General features: G+C 32.0%; 1 long non-coding RNA gene across 1 annotated transcript; it reads right to left on the bottom strand.

Moving 5' to 3' along the window:
• Positions 1-552: 552 nt before the first annotated feature.
• On the bottom strand, positions 553-9,727 carry LOC143258414 (uncharacterized). The gene is made up of 4 exons (XR_013032270.1): positions 9,589-9,727; positions 6,621-6,800; positions 4,974-5,049; positions 553-4,193 (listed from the first exon to the last, which is right to left on the bottom strand). It is a non-coding gene; the product is annotated as an uncharacterized LOC143258414 (long non-coding RNA).
• Positions 9,728-11,240: the final 1,513 nt, after the last annotated feature.

Here is an 11,240-nt window from a genome sequence, read left to right as displayed (position 1 = left end):
CTGTGGTTGAAAATGTGATTTTGTTTTAAAGAAAATGGAAAGATAATATACAATAATATCGAACTCATTACTGAACTGCTCCACATACTTCTTGAAAACATAGGGAGTAAGTTAACAAGTACTTTTGGTTTAAGTGGAATTTTGACAAATGAAAAAAATAATGAAGTTAAACTCAAGTATTTGCTGGAACCATTACTGTTGGTGCTTTTCTCGACATGACTGACTGAAATGTAACTAGAAAGTGAAAATACGTGTGCTGGAAGAAGAGTTTGTTGAAAACAATTAAGTTTATAATTTCACAGGTCACGGAAGAAAAAATAGTCTCTATATTAACCATTAGATGGTTGATAAAACTTAAACTAAGTATCACGAAGTCTGAAATAAATAAAAAAGTAAAGTTATATTAATTGACAGATCATTAATGAATATTTAATTGAGTAACCTTAAAACAATTAAAACAAGAAATCGTATCGAAACACCATTGTGGTTGAAGTTCTTGCTTGGAAAGAACTTATTAAATATAATACTGTAAGATAACATAACAAATGAAAAGTTATAAAACATATTTTATTTTCTTTGTATATATAATCGTCTAATTAGATTTATTCTCCCATTAAACACGCGCTTTTTGGCGACCTTGATATTGCATCGGAGGAATATTTACAACTATTATGATTGTAATTGCCGAGGAATGGAAATGCACAAAACAATCAGTTAGGTCAGAATTAATATGTAACCAATAAATCAGCTAATAATGACTTCCAGAATGTTAGAGATATTATGATATTTATTGTATAAGTGGTGAGCTTGCGGAACATCTTTCAACGTTTTGTTTGTGCAGATGAGTAATTCTATACAAAATTGATAAAATTAATACGAAATTTTACAGACAGAAAAGGAATTCAGCTCTTAAATAGCTTATTTTAATTTCAGGCAAATAGAATGAAAAATGCTAAAGTCAAATCGTTCGAGGCACAAATTTTTAAAAACTGTAAGTCAATTACTAGGGAACCTACCATAATCATTGCGATTGTAGTTTTTTTTGTTAACTTTAAATTTAGAAATGATTGATAAGATTGAGCCTGGGAAACATATGGTTGAAAGTGATCATGACTCTATTATGTTCGGCATTTGTTAACATATCTATATGAGGAATAATGATATTCTGAATACAAATTTCATAAAAGCACAATAATTATCTTTTGTGAATAAAAAAACAGAAGTTATTTGGACATACATGTACAATTTTTAACAACAAGTTTTTAAACATTGAAGATAAACCTATTCTCATACAAAAAAACGGTGACTCCAAGTAAAATACGAGGTTGGCTCAGAAAGGTATAAACAATAAAATTAAAGAAAAGCATCTCAAAATGTAAGAAACTTAAACTGACTGCAATGATAGGTTATTTAAAATTTTATATAAGTTCAAGAGAGAAGGTTTTACATAATATAGGGAAATAAAAATCTCAGATGTGGAATGGATAGGTGAAAATTTAATCATTAATAGTAAGGATTTTTTTAAGCAATTTAAGAATAAGCAATTTTTTTAATGGGTGTACTGCCTTTGAGGTTGGATAAAGAAAATCTGATGCCTGAATAATTTGAGTTGATTGGATTATTAAAATTAAAATTTTCTTCAGTTTTAACTAGTAAATATTGAAACAGTATTTATCATCCTTAACTGTTTCTAGAACTAAACAAGATCATTGTTGATTTGTTTTTGAATTTTGCACAAAGCTACTCGAGGGCTATCTGTGCTAGCCGTCTCTAATTTTGCAGTGTAAGACCAGAGGGAAGACAGCTAGTCATCACCACCCACCGCCAACTCTTGGGCTACTTTTTTACCAATGAATAGTGAGATTGACCGTAACATTATAATGCCCCCACAGCTGAAAGGGCGAAAATGTTTGGCACGACATGGATGCGAACCCGTGACCTTCAAATTTCGAGTCGCACGCCTTAACAAGCTTAGTCATGCCGGGCCGGAAACAAGATCAAACAAAATAACCACACTAGTTCTGAACGTGTTACGAAAACATTACAAAGTTTAACGAATGATAAATATCCGGATTCAGATAATATTTTCCAAAAGGTTTTCAAGAAGGTTAATAATTGAATGTTTGATCTACTTGCTAAATCTTTGAAGAGATGACAAGCGCCACAGGATTGGAAATTCGTTAATATTACTCTTCATTTCAAGGAAAATGATAAAAAAGTGTTCCAGTAATTTTAGGCTATTGTATTAGTGGTGAGAATAGTTTTTGAAAATTTAATAAAACATTTTTTTTCACTAGGTCATTTAACAAAATCTAAATTTTTATTTCACAGTTATCATGGTTTCACTAGGAGAAATTGTTGGTTTATTAATCTTCTGGCATTCTTTAAAATACTTACTGTTTATATAGATAAGGTAAAGGTTGTAGATTTGATGTGTCTGGGTGTGAGAAGGGAAAGGTTAGCTTTTTGGATAGAAAACTAGCAGGACAAGAGGAGACAGAGAGATTTTATAAATTGTGTTCAGTGTAACTCTCGGCACAATGGTTAGAACTTTGTTTTATTAATTATTTGCATCGACAACATAGATGAATAAAAAGTCAATAATTTGTTTAATTCACTGATAATATTAACGTTTTGATTGTTGTTGCCTGTGAGACGGATTTCTGCTTTATATAATAATTTGGATAGTTTAGTGTGTCAGGTAAATAAGTTGCAAATGAATTTTAATTATAATAAATGCAAGATAATACATACGAATTATCAGTGTAATTATGATGGGCATAAACTCAACAATGTCATAAAAGAAAGTGTATTTTATAGTGTTCTGGTTTATAAGTCACTTTAACTATCTGAGCAATGTGTTAATGCAAGTATGATTTTAGGTTGCATCAACAAAAATACTGAATACAAGTTTAAAGATAATATTATTTCATGGTATATAGCATCTGTTAGGATATAATTGGAGTACTGTGTTAATTATTAGGCTCCTTACCTTAGAAAGGACATTGAAATCTAAGAAATTGTTTATGGGAAGTCTAATAGGACTACTAACTTTGGAATAGAAAGGTTAATATTTTTAAAACTGTTTTTCACTTCAACAAAGAAAAGTTAGGGGGTTTGGTTGAGGTATTTTAAATTGTAATGAGAATTGATAGTATTAGAATATTGTTTTCGTTTGTACTTCATGGTGAAAATAGTATGATTAGGGAAAACTTTGACAGGGCAGTAGGAATCGCATCTAGCTAACGTTTATTTTTCTAACAGAGTAAATAGCTTTTGGAATGGGATGTCTTCATATATGGATGACAAGGGTTAGATTTGAGTGATTTAATTTTATTTTAGAGATAGTCTGTTTTGATAGTCTAATGGGTTTCTTCTACTTGAATTATTCATAAGTATACTGTAAGAATATATGTTTATGTGCGTGCATTTGGTAACACAAAAGTAGCCTGAGATATGACTATGGGTGGTGTTGACTATCCGTCTTACCCGTAATATATGTGCAGAATTACGTGAAATTCTAAACAAATACGTTTATTGTTGTATTACCGTTTGAAAATTTTATATATTTTCCAGAGTTGATGACCGTAGCCAAAAATAAAAAGTTCGTTTTTTTATAAGAACGAAGATGGAAGACATATAACAAGCAGTATACGTCACTTCAAAAGTTTGTACGAAAGGTGTTTACCAGCATGTCTCAGACAACGAGATATTTAAATCGATATGTAACATGATACCAATTAACCCATACCCAGTCTGTGTGTTAATGCCTCCAACACTCATATTCTACCTTATTAATGATTATAGCTTGGTTCAGTTGGGATTAAACTAATTTGACATGTGTGAAATATTCATGAAATATAATAAAACTATAAAATACTTTTGTTAATTCAATAGAAGATAAATAACACCTGAATATAATCGTTCTTTACCAGCTCTGGAAGACTTTGATAATCTATCAAAATTATCAATATAAAAATACATCAAAACGGGACATCTTTCTTTTACAGTTCTTAGCCAAAACTGCACAACTAGCTATCTTCAACAGCCGTTCATAATTTTGAAATAAGCAATTCTTAGGCAGCTCATATATTACCAAAACATTTGATATTAGAACGAACTTCACCCACGGCATCGAACCATCTCTTCTCCAATTCACAATTCAAGTTGGTAAACACGGGGTTACGCCAAATCTTTAAAAAACCCACAAAAAACCACTTCAAATAGTAATAAACAGGTTATAAAGAAAGAAAAAGAAAATTTAACTTACTGAGTTCACTTGAACTTGTTTACGAGCAAGAACTTAAAAATTATGAAATATGTAAAAACTTTTGAACACCTGGTAATATATTTATTTTTATCGTTAATATAATACTATTTTTAAAATAAACAATACAGTTAACAAGTTCACTTCAATGTTTTTTATGCAACCATAATTGATAGTAAATGTAGATTTTAGTATTAACAGTAAAAGGCACTTACAATAAGACAGAAAATAGGTAAAAGTGATTAAATTATAACTATTTTAAAGGATGTTAATTCTAATGATTTAATAAAAATGTCGGAACATCTTGTTAATAAATAATAATTAATCTAGATAGACCTAATACAGTAAGTTTAGCGTTGTAAGTCCACAGACATACCGCTGAGCCACTGGACGGCATACTATTTCTGAAGATAGTATTAGAAATTTTATTTCATTAATTCAAGAATAGAAAGCTGCATGTTTCGTTTTATTTCGATAAATTTGTATCAATAAATATTCGTAGGAAGATATCTTGAACTTAGTGAATGACGAAACAGAGGGCGCTGTTCAAAATTTATTACTCAGAAGAGATAACCTAAAATTTACTGTGAACATGAAAGAAACAATTTATCCGTAATAGTGTACATTGAACAATAAACAAACCTAGTTTGTTTGGTTGTTAACTTTGAAGATATTCTTAGTTCTAGAACTTTTATAATAAACTCACCTAAAGCCACACTTCTGATGAACTGTTATATATCATCTCTTGACATGGTATACTCGTAGAAATGGTATTTTGTAAACTAGAAACATTCGAGGAAATTATTTTAATATAAATTTCCTCTAGAGGACAAAATATTTTTTCTGTAGAGACTTCAATAATATTACTTTATGCCCATGGTGTTACAACCGAAAGAATCGCTAATTGAGAAGGTTTCCAATGATCTAAATAATACATATTGATATTTATAAATAACTATAGGGTATTTTCATTAGCTGTTCTCATAACCAAGTTTAAAATTAGTTATAGTCTCTGCAGGTAGCTTTATTTGGTCAAAATAAATAAACTTATAGAAGTCTAATTTATTTAAATAAGAGCTCCGCCAGAAGTAAGACAGTGAAAGGTAACATGATGATAGTTCATCGGTCTGTCTTATGACAAAGGTAGCCCGTTAGTTGAATGAGATATTTTTAGTACACTACATTTGAACTTTGGTGTGATAATATACAATCGTAAAATCCGAGACTTAATTTTTCATGGCGTACACAAAAGATAGACCAAAGTGACTTTACATTATGAAGAAACACTGCCTTTAAGAAATGTAATATATATACATGAGAAATATTATGCGAATAAGATATGTTATTGGAAGTTATCATAAAAAAAAGCACACAGCTGGTTCTTAAACATTCATGTTAAAATAATGAACGACACATTACAAAGTTTGAGTTTACTACCACTAAATTAATGTTTGTGTTTTCTTATATCAAAGTCACATCGGGTTATGTGCTGAACCCACCGAGGGGAGTCGAACCCCTGATTATAGCGTTGTAAATTCGTAAACATACCGCTGTACTAGCGGGGACTAGGTGAATGATAATCTCTCCATCAACCATAGCCCAATATATGCATGTAAACGGTTATGAAACTTCATTTGAGCAAGTTCAAACTTTCAACCTTTTCTTCTTTTTTTATGTAAACATTCCCAATAACGTTAACATCACTCACAAATTGTTCCCACAAAATAAACATCCGCTACTCTTCTGTATAGGAACATGTTCCTTCAGTTGCTTATTTTGTTGATGACATGAAGAACCGGAAAACATATACGTTAGACTTTTCTTAAAATAAGGTCGGTACGTAAGTCAAAACCAAATAATACATTAAATGGGTAAAAAGCATATCAAACTGTTTTAAAATTTTCGAATCCAACTTTATAACTTTCAATAACGCAAGTTTACTTTCTTTATTTGAGTTTCTACTTGTTTATATGTTTGTTGAACAAACAGTTCGGGTTCGCAGCCAAATATATATCCTTGAAATAATTAGCTACAATGACTAGTCACAGTACTAATTATTTTGTTTAGTATGTAATTTTTGAGTTTAGTTTTTCTTGTCTACTTACAAACATGATTATAAGAGAGTCCTAATTACTAGGGATTTGTATGTCTTCCCTATGTAATTTGAAATTGAAACTAAGTCATACTTAAGTCTTTCTTGTTGATTATCTCTTCTAACCTGGTGACAACGTATTTCTCAGAATTGAATTACAGAGAATAACGATACCATTTATAAATTACTAGATTTCATATCTGTTATTTAAACTTTTCTTCTGTATTAAACACTTCTATGTTACATAATATTTAGTCATACCTTTAGTTTATAAGGTGAAGCTGTTTCACATTTTTCAGAAGTTTTTGTCAAATTTTCTTGGTTTCTTCCCCTCAGACAAGAGAACAATTCAGCAGTGGCTCTACCTATTACTGAAGTCGCACTTAAAGAATACGATATCCCCTCACTGGATATAATAAAGCCTGTATTTCCTAATCCAAACTGTCAGGATCAACAAATAAAATCACATGATGTGATTTAAAATAATTACTAAGTTTATTTATGCTTTGATATAAAGCAAAAACAAAATGGTGGGACAATTATACGAAAACCTATCATCATAATATATATACTCTTCAAAAAAAGAAACTCAAAAGGGATATTTTGTTTATTTTAAAGAGAAATATATGTAATAACGTTACAAGCTCAGAGTATGTGATGTTACACGTGTTAAGGCACTGATTGTCAGATGAAAATGACAACAAAAGTTGTGCACTTTGAAAACGGAGGAAAATATCGGATTTTTCGCCAAAACGCATTCTTGTCCAATAAATTTCTTTGAGAGATCTACGTGTTCTGCAAGTGCAACATGTGCAAAATCCCTATAAAAGTGACGGGTTCTCGGTTTCCATAGCTCAGTGTTAAGCCACCGACACGCAATACAGTTACGCCAGGACTGACTGAAGCACAACGCAACAACGCCATTGGTCGCTTGTAAGCAGGCAAATCTCGATCAGATGTTGCCAGAGCTCTAAATGTCCACCCAAGCACCATCACAAGGCTATGGAATCGTCACCAACAGCATGGATCAACTCGTGACCGTCCACGATCTGGAAGACCTCGTGTGACCACGCCCGCACAAGATCGCTACATCCAGTTACGTCACCTTCGGAATAGGACCACCACTGGGACGTCTACTGCCTCAACCATACCAGGGTTGCGTAGGATTTCTGATCAGACCGTACGCAACCGTCTACGAGATTCTTAGTCCCCATGTGCAACCCATCATGGTGAACGTCAACGACGTTTTTCAACATGACAACGCCTGTCCTCACACTGCCCGACTCACCACTGTCTTCTTGAGACACCACAACATCAACGTTCTTCCCTGGCGCTCAAGATCACCAGATTTAAACCCCATCGAACATCTTTGGGACGAGTTGGACAGACGTCTGCGACGGCGACAACCTCAACCGCGGACTCTACCTCAGCTTGCAGCAGCTTTTCAGGCTGAGTGGACAGCCATTCCACAGGATGCGATTCGTCATCTCATTGCTTCCATGGGCAGGAGATGCCAAGCAGTTATTGATGCTCACGGAAAGCATACTCGTTATTGACGTTGAGTGACGTTAAACTTCAACTAGTGAGCGTGGACTTCGCCTTTGCAGACTTTGAATGTTCAGCAGTGAATGTGCAAAGTTTCACAGATGTCAAACAGAACTACCCGGAATAAACTTGTTAACAATTTGTCTCAAATTTTGCCTTTTGCGTTTCTTTTTTTGAAGAGTATATTAACTAAAGAAGGTTATAAATAAAGATAAAAGGTACTTGAGATTTTATGACTGTACAGTACATTTTGATGAATTAGATTCTTGGATTTAAAACAAAACTTAACTGTAAATGTTATTTTCATCAATGACTTTACAAACTATAATAATAAGTAATCGATATTTGAATGAAAAATAATTAATGTTATAAATTAAAATATGTTGAATGATTAAATGTCAATTGATTTTTGTAATTACAAATATAACAATATATATATATACCTCACTAAGATATATGGTTTAATGATTATAATACTCTTATTCAAAATTAAATGTTGGAGCTTTTATAATAAGATTCATGATAATACTACATATAATAATGATAATGAACCAGTTTAGTGATAATTGTAGTTGATCTTCTAATTGTTCTGATAACGCTGACAGCCTTCGTGTAGCTTTGTGCGAAATTCAAAATAAACAGTTCTACTGACAAGAATATGTCGGGGAAGTTGTATCATACTTATCACCTGCTTTACATTATTTTTATTTTTAAACACCATTGACTTTCTTAACTTCTATATCAGAAGAGGAAAAAAAGAAATAGCTGATAAGTAACAATTTATCAAAATATTTTGCTCGAACAATATTGTAATTCTAGTTTGATATGATAACTCGTATTTTAATTTACAAGAGGAAGCTATCAAAACATTCTTAAGATGTTCGTGAATCAACGACACACAGTTTTTAATTTTATGAATGATACTGAACCAATTTTGTTATTTTCTCCTAGGACAGCAATAAGTATACAGATACACAACGCTACAATTAGGGGTTTGATTCCTCTCTATGGACACAGCAGATAACCAGATGTGGCTTTGCTGAAATAAAATACACACACACACACCAAAGCTGTTTTTGTTTAATTTTTGTGCTATTGCAAAGTTAAGTTCTTTATTAAGAAGATATATCTCGTCTGTGTTTAATTGTCGGTCAGATATATTAATTATGAAGTACGTCAATGGTTTGTCGTGTTGGTGTCTTTTCTGTTGTTTGCATCTTAGTTTCTCTGGTTTTTTGTTGTGGCAAATCTGTTTTGTCCCTGTCGTTCATAGTGTTGATTTGGTTTATGTTTCGTTATATAAATCCGTAAATCTCTGGTTTAATGCAGCATGCCAGTTGATGGTCTAGGTTCATTTTTTGTTTCTGCAAGTCATGCAGTTCTTTTTATTTCGTGTTGAACATGGCTTTAAATAGTTTTTAATGTACATTTTCGATAACGTTTGTGCATTGATTAATTTTTTTGACAATTTTACCTTTACAAAGTTATAGGGTTAATTGTTTCTTTCTACATTGTTGAATGAAATAGATGTCATTTCTTCTGTTTATAATTTTTTGGTTTAAGTTTCTTAGTTTCTTTACTATCGTATCAGCGTGTACTGTTAATATTGGTGTAATGTATGTTAGTTCAGACATAATATTTACATAGATAAATACAAATACATAAAGAAAACACAAAGACTTACACTTCTCGTGCAATCGCCGTTATGGAATAAATATCCGTGATGACTAGAAAACCCACTTTTAGAAAAAAATATATATTTAAAAACGGCTGACTTGGGTAGAGGAAGCACTAGTTCAAGAGCGATCAACGTTTTGACCTTCTTCGGTCATCATCAGGTTCACAACGAAAGTAAAGGTTGTTGATCACATGTTTGAAGGCGGTTGTGTAATTGAGTGTAGGAATGTAGAGAGCATGCTTAGATATTGGATTACATTTGTACCTGTACACTAATTTTATTTAATTTACTCAATAAGGTAAGTAGTTTGAGACAAAAAAGCATGTTTCTAGTGTTCTGTCAATTTTGTATAATTTATTCAAATAAATATATCAATTACATAAAATTCTGAATCGCTTATACCTACAGTAACACAGTAACAAGTTAACTTATATTTATCTGAATTTAAAATCATTACTAAATTAATCTCTCGACACCAAATTTAGAAAACAAATATCAAAAGGCACAAATAAAATAATGGAAACAGGAAAACAGACAGTAAGTTAAATTTTAATTAAAAAAAGAAACAATAAACACAATATGCGTATCAAATATCTTTCAGTATTAAAAATAATATCGAAAGATAAACAGAAATACTTCACCATCTGTCCCATGACTATCTCAATTAGCGTGATACTTTCTGTTAAAACATCTTTTAGCCAATGCGGTATTATGTACCACTGCTGGGTATAAATTAAAAATATCTCAATTTTTAAATGCTAGTTTTCATTTCAAGACATTCCACCATTCGATTAGGTCACTCATCAAACAAGAAACTGCGGTATTTGCCCACTAAGTCTTAGATTCTTGGTATATATATATATATATATTTCTAAACTTTTAAGGAACTTTAATATATTAGGGCTCGGCATGACCAGGTGGTTAATGCACTCGACTCGTAATTTGAGGGTCGCCGTTCGAATCCCCTTCACACCAAAAATGCTCGCCTTTGGAAAGTTATAATGTAACGGTCTGTCCCACTATTCGTTTGTAAAAAATATAGCCCAAGAGTTGGCAGTGGATGGTGATGACTAACTGCTTTCCCTCTAGACTTACAGTGCAAAATTAGGGACGCCCAGCACAGATAGCCCTCGTGTAATTTTGCGCGAAATTCGCAATACAAATACAAACCAATACATTAAAATTCCATTGATCTTAGAACCTCACACGAGATAGGAGTGATGTCTGACTGCGATGATATAAATCTATGAAGTTTCAACGGGTTTGTAGATAGAATGGATTCTTGAGGTTTGTCGTTGACGGAAGGAAGATACACGTTTTCTCGCTACATGGATCATTATGTGTTTTAGCAGTTCCACCTGTTCTGCCATTACTGACACAGTATACTTCATTTTTACCATATCAGATTTGCGACCTTTCATAGTAGCACAAATTAATACACCATTAGAATCAGATTTAAACAACAAAAAAAGTGATTTGTTAAATAATATAAGCATTTAGAAGTGAATTCAACAGTAACCAGAACTTAATTGGTTCACTCGTATTTGTGTAAGACTTGACCCTAATTTTAGTGAAAAATATATTAATATTCTTTCAAATAATAGGGTCGACATTTGTTTCTAACTGAGAACAAAGCTTCATCACGGCTATCAAAACCC

The sequence above is a fragment of the Tachypleus tridentatus genome, chromosome 8 (assembly GCF_004210375.1).
Source record: "Tachypleus tridentatus isolate NWPU-2018 chromosome 8, ASM421037v1, whole genome shotgun sequence".
Taxonomy (NCBI): domain Eukaryota; kingdom Metazoa; phylum Arthropoda; class Merostomata; order Xiphosura; family Limulidae; genus Tachypleus; species Tachypleus tridentatus.
Note: the sequence above shows the minus strand (reverse complement) of the source record. Positions and strands in the feature narration are given on the sequence as shown.